General features: G+C 31.8%; 1 long non-coding RNA gene across 1 annotated transcript; it reads left to right on the forward strand.

Moving 5' to 3' along the window:
• The first annotated feature begins 482 nt into the window (after positions 1 to 482).
• Positions 483 to 6,468, forward strand: LOC145568898 (uncharacterized). The gene is made up of 3 exons (XR_014096008.1): positions 483 to 722; positions 2,617 to 2,733; positions 6,166 to 6,468. It is a non-coding gene; the product is annotated as an uncharacterized LOC145568898 (long non-coding RNA).
• Positions 6,469 to 6,835: the final 367 nt, after the last annotated feature.

The following is a 6,835-nucleotide window of genomic DNA, read 5'->3' on the forward strand; positions in this document are numbered from 1 at the left end:
CAATAAAACTTTTCACAATTCACCACTGAAAAAATTAAAAAGTATAGTGCTAAAAAAGAGAATTTCCCAAAAAAAAATTATCTATCCAAGAATCCGTTAAGTGGGCCCCACATGGCCACATCACTACAAGAAAAAGTGACTTTTACCCAAAGAAATTTACCAACAAATAATATATATGTTGGTAAATATTAGAATTACCAACAGATATATTGTTTATTGGTTTTAATCAGCGAGTCCTTGTACCATACAATCATATGCCAACAAAAAAAATTTATTTGTTGGTTAAATAATTTAATACCAACAATAAAATTTTCACCAACTCTTATTTCTATTGGACTAAGTTTTCAGTACCCGCTCTTTTTTTCACTTTTTCCGCTTTAGCGAAATTTCCAATAAGACCAAAACAAAATTTGAACTATTGCTATTGTATGCAAGTAATAAAGTTTGAATATAATATTATTGTCAAAAGTAAAAAAGCAATCTAGAACTATCGATCATCTTATTCATCTATATGCAACTTTGACAATTTTTTTTAATCATTTTCTGCTTCTAAACTAACCTCTTCAATGTAAATAACCCCTTTGAGGAATGTGAAGCACCACCATTTTTATATGGAGAAATTGATGAAAATTTCTTGAACCCTCAGCAATTTCAAACTGTAATCAAAGCTCACAACCGCAAATTCCCATTTTAATTTGTTACTTCCCAGCGATAAATCCATTGTAAGTTTTGTTAAGTAATAAAGTAATATTCTTGTATATGAAATTATTATCTATTTTGAAAAGCCAATTTTTTAGGGAAATTCTTATTAGTTATGAGAAGTATATGTGGTTTATTTTCAAGGAAAAAAGGTTTGGGGTATTATATTTTAGAGTTTAAGGGTTAGAAAATTGTATTTAATAGACTAATTATTCACTGAAATCAAGTCCAGTAGTATGTTTTCTCCATTTTCTTCCGGAAATAATAATAATTTAGTTTAGTATCCTAAAATTTCTTCATTTGTATAGAAAAATTTATTCGCAAAAAAAATCAAAAATTAACATTATGAAAGGGCGTTGGGTTATATATCACAAATTACTTTTAGATATTTGGCTAATTATTTTTTATGTGCTTTTTATTGCCTGATTATTTTATAGATAATTTGGTTATTGATGTTATTTGTATATATGTGTGATTGAATTGTGTGACCTAGGGTCAGACGGGTCAAGTGAGGCAAGATGCTTGCTCATGGCTTGTATTGTTTTTGGAATTCAAGGCATAGCAAAAAGGGCCGGTTTTGGGTGGTTGGTTATGGGTTGAGAAGTAAGGGGCTGTATAAGGGGGTTTAGATGATGTGACTGTGGATATCAGAGAGGGAATAAGAGGTGTGTGTTTGGTGGGCGGCTCGTAAGGTGGGGTTGTGTGGTGAGATGAGAGGTTTGCGCTTTGATGCTTCGGTAAAAGGTAGAATTGAATCCCATAAGTAAAGTAATGAAGTGTGTTGTGTTTAGACCTGTTTGGGGTCTTACTGGTGAGGAGTCTATTAGACTTCTTGTGTGTAAGTAAAGGGGTTGTAGTTGTGGGACATTGAAGTTGTATGGAATGCTGGGCATAAGGAGAGGAGTTGACTATTTCTCTGGATTCATTTTGCCATGACTAAAGAGTGAGGGTGAGGGAGTGTGTTAATGAGTGGGAGTTGGAGGAGTGTAGTAGCTTTGCTATGTGCCAATTCATTTTCTATGTATCATAGTCTATTTTTTAGTAATCAAAAGGACTTTGATATTTACATATTTCTTTTTATACAACTTTGAACATACTTATATGAAAAGAGCTAGAAAGAAAACAGGTACCTATTTTTAAAAAAAAATCTAAACATATGTAATAAGAAAAGATTAATAAAGCAAAAGTTATGGATAAATGAACAAGTATTGGCATACCTTCAATACTTCATTAAATTAAAAAAAAATGGTTGTGGCATCGATATACATGTAAATATATAAGAAGTTCTTGATACATGAATAGTTATATTAAGTGACTAAGTGAGTGCTATATGTGAGTACATTGGAACCTAATTATTTTCTCCAAGGCTAACTTATAGTATGCTTAAAGTGAAAAGCATGATACATAGATGCCTAATTTTATAGAAATACTCACGTATAGTTAATAATTAATACTCCGTTTAATCTTTAATTGTTACATTGTCTATAATGACTTTTTTAAAAAAAAAATTACTTTACCTTTTGTTCGGGTTATTACTAATGTTAAATCTATTTCCACTCACATTAGTTATAACTAAGGTTATTACTAACTATTTCCACTCACAAAATTTTAACTCCAATATCTCTTATTACAATTTTAATATTTCAACCACTTCACTTACATATTATTACATTAAAGTCAAGTAAACTATCTAAAATTATGGGCCAATCAAAGTTTAACAACTAAAATGGATAGAGTAGTAAAAAAGAAACAATGTAGCCACATGTGAGACGGTAAAGATATAAGAGAGACTAATTAGCTATAATTTCTAAAGTGTTGTAAATTATATGCAAAATTGCGTATAAAACTAAATTGTTCTCCCTCCTTGTAACTTATATTTATTTCATTTTTTTGAATTATTCTCATCATCTGTTACAGTTGATCATCAAAAAGTATTGAACCCATTCTGCAAAAATATTGTCCTCTTGGAATTCATTGAAAGAAGTCGACTAAAATTACTCTCGGACTCTCGGTACCATTGACCCAGAATATAAGGTATGTCTTTAAAACTAAATGAAATTTGTAACTAGACATTATATAAAATGGAATTTTCACCATATACCACTGAGTTTTAACTTAATTCACCATATACCACAAAAAACTTTCTAATTCCCCATGTACCACTGAGTTCCTGTGCAATACCACAAAATACATTTTTTATAACTGTCGTTAGTCTGTCGTTTGGGGTATTTTACTAATTCACCATATACCCATGTTTATTTAGTTATTTTACCAGATATCATTAAATTAAAAGATATTTCACCATATACCTAGAATTTGCAACGACTATTTTAATTATTGCATCTACTATTTTTTGCTGTTTCACTACTCTTTTCTTAAGCTCCTTCAACATACTCTCGTCTCCATGACATTGTGTGTCTATACTTCCCCTGCTTTGAAATTCATAACCCAAATGGACATTTGCTCGGCATTACCCTTGCACCATCGAAATTTCTCTCATATATCACACTTATAGTATAACTTTTATGGATATTTTGCCGAATCACAGCTCCATGTTGCAAATTTCTTCCCACATGTACAAGCTTTGTTTGGCATATGCATATTCGTAAGATGACGATGATGATTTCGAGTGTGTTGACATCTTTGAAAATGCTTTTAGAAGGGTGAAGTGTTTCTTCAATCCCTCAAGTATTATGTTTATATACATAAACTATCCGTTGTAACTGTCAACGACCAATTTTTTTTAAAAAAAAATAACCGTTGTAATTTCTGGGTATATAGTGAAATATCTTTTAATTTAATAGTATATGGTGAAATAACTTTATAAACATGGGTATATGGTGAAATAGTATAATACCCTAAACGGCAAGCTAACGGCAGTTACCAAAAAAGGTATTTTGTGGTATTGCACAGGAATTCAATGGTATATGGTGAATTAGAAAGTTTTTGGTGGTATATGGTGAATTAAGTAAAAACTCAATGGTATATAGTGAAAAAACCGTATATAAAATTTTATGTCACTTGTCACAAAATTTAAATATCCTCTATTTTTGCATGCTTAGTATTCTAGCTTTCTTGTTTAGATAAACTATATGCTACATGTGTTAGTGAATTTAATTACTTAAAACTTAATAAAATAGTAGGATTGTCAATATGGATGTGTTTGCTGATAAAAGTTAGGTAAAATTAAACAGAGCACATGGTCAATACAGAGTGGCATTAACTTCTTGTTTAGATCATGCATTTTCAACAAATGCAATTGAAAACAAGATTGCTTGTCCATGTGGAATTTGTGCAAATCGTTTGTATCATGAAAGGCACATAGTGATGAAACACATGATTATGAAAGGAATGGATGTTGATTCTCAAAAATGTATTTGGGTTTTTCATGGAGAATCAGGGTTTATTGTTGATGATGATTGCTTAGAGGGTAATTTGAACAATGCTGGTGATAATGTAAGTGAAGATGGTATTTTCAGAATGGTAGAAGATGCATTTGACTTTCATGAAACAACAACTAATTCATCTGGCATAAAGAAGCCTTTTTTAAGTTACTCGAAGATGCTGGACAACCATTATATGATGGTTGTGAAGAGTTTAGCAACCTTTCTTTTATTGTTGAGATGTATCATATAAAATGTCTATATGGGGTGACTGATGTAGCATTTGATGCACTAGTCAAACTTTTTAAGAAAGCTCTTCCTAAAGATTTTGTATTGCCAAACTCTTTTAAACAAATGCAAAATAACATTAAAAAGCTTGGTTTGGATTATAAAAAGATCGATGTATGCCCAAATGATTGTGTGCTTTTCTGGAAAGATAAAATTAGATTAGATAAATGCCGAACTTGTGATGCATTGCGGTGGAAAACATCAGATGATGGAACAATCATAGAATTGGCTAATGGGAAAAAGGTTCCAGTAAAGGTATTGCGTCACTTTCCCTTGATCCCTAGGCTAAAAAGGCTCTTTATGTCATCCAAAACATCTCATCTCATGTGTTGGCATGCTGAACGGGGAAAAGAATGGCAAGATGAGGCATCCTGCTGATTCATGTGCGTGGAAAGAATTTGATGAAAGGTATTATGATTTTTCTAAGGATCCTCGAAATGTAAGGCTTGGCTTAAGTAGTGATGGTTTTAATCTTTTTGGTATGATGAGTACCCAATATAGTATATGGCCGGTAGTTTTGATGACTTATAATTTACCCCCTAGCTATGTATGAAACAACCATATTTCATTCTTTCATTACTTATACCAGGCCTTAAGGGTCCAAGAAATGATATTGATGTGTTCTTAGAACCTTTAATTGATGAGTTAGAAATACTATGGAAGGTCGGTGTAGACACTTATGATGCCTCAAGATGTGAAACATTCACATTACATGCAGCTTTAATTTATACCATCAACGACTTCCCTGCCTATATATGGTAACCTCTCTGGTTGGCTAACAAAAGGTAAACATGCATGTCCTTATTTCAATGTTGATACATGCTCCATGTATCTTAAAGGAAGCAAGAAACAATGCTACCTAAGGTTTCGGCGCTTCTTAGAAGAAACTAATGCTTTGCGCTACAATGGAAATGCATATGATGGGAAATTAGAGTTAGCACCTCCTCCTAGATCCTGGACAGGATCGGAACTACTAGAGCAAATGAAAGATGTCGATGTGGTATTTGGAAAACACCCTGATACCAAAAAAATTGAATAAACAAAACAAGAGAAAAAGGGGGGGTAGAAAATGTCCCATGGAAGAAGAAAAACTCTTTTTTCAAGTTAGAATACTGGGAACATCTACCAATCCGTCATAATTTAGATGTCATGCATGTGGAGAATAATGTTTTAGAGAGCATCATTGGTGCACTTTTTGGCATTGAAGGAAAATCAAAAGATACTACCCTCTCACGTCTTGATTTAGTACATTTGAACATAAGGAAGAATCTCCACCCAAAAGAATTTAGTGGAAAGGCATATCTACTCCTGCGAGTTTTACACTGAGTAAGAAAGAAAAGGAAGAGATGTTAGCAAGTATTAGCTTCTGTTAGAGTTCCAGATGGTTATGCAGCAAATATTAAAAGGAGGTTTGTTGATGGTAAACTTTCTAGTTTGAAAAGCCATGATCATCATATACTTATGCAACAATTGTTACCATTGGCTCTAAGGAAAATGCAAAATAAAGAAGTTAGTCGCGTGTTGATTGACTTTTGCAACTTTTTCAAGGAGTTATGCTCTAAGGCTCTAACACCAGAAGACTTAGAGAAGTGCATTGTTGTTATACTTTGCCATATGGAGCGTATCTTTTTACCAGATTTCTTTAACATAATGGTACACTTAGTTATAAATTTACCATATGAAGTGTTGGATGTATCCTATAGAAAGGTATTTTTTTATGCAATTCTTATTCATCATATGAAATTGTTAACAATCTATAAAATATTTTACTTACGAAATAAAATGTATGTGCTAGGTATCTGCAAAAGTTACAATCATATGTGAGAAATAAAAGTTTTCTAGAACCATCTATTGCAAATGGAGCTCTTGTTGTAGAATGTCTTGGTTTTTGTGCTCGATATATGCAAGATGTTGAAACAAAAGAGAATAGACCATCAAGAAACGATGAAGGGAATGGCAACGACGTACATAAAGGATTGTCAATTTTTTCCTTAAATGTCGTGTAATGTCAAAAAAGAGAAACTAAAAATCTGATTATTATGTAATTGAACAAGCCCATAACTATGTTTTAGCTAATTGTGAGGAGGTTCAGGTTTATGCAAGGTATGTAAATTTTAAATTATTAACTTGTATTTTATTTGCATAATATTAAATTACTTTCGTCTGATTATTTATGTTGTATTTTAGGGAGTATTATAAGGCTCTTTGTGAGCAATACAACAATAACTATGAGATTATTGATGATATGTATAAAAGAAATTTTTCAAAGTGATTTACTGACAATGTAAGTTTGGTACCATAACTAAGTTATTATTTATTTTTTTATTTGTTAAGTCACTTTTTAACTTAATTAATTTCATAAATTTTCAGGTTTCAATGCATGTGCCTAGTGACACTTGTGCAGCTGATGATCTGAAATATCTTAGTTGTTTTCCTAGCATGTGGGTGAATACAATGACAAAGGT

This window comes from Chenopodium album, chromosome 11 (assembly GCF_948465745.1).
Source record: "Chenopodium album chromosome 11, dcCheAlbu1.1, whole genome shotgun sequence".
Taxonomy (NCBI): Eukaryota; Viridiplantae; Streptophyta; class Magnoliopsida; order Caryophyllales; family Amaranthaceae; genus Chenopodium; species Chenopodium album.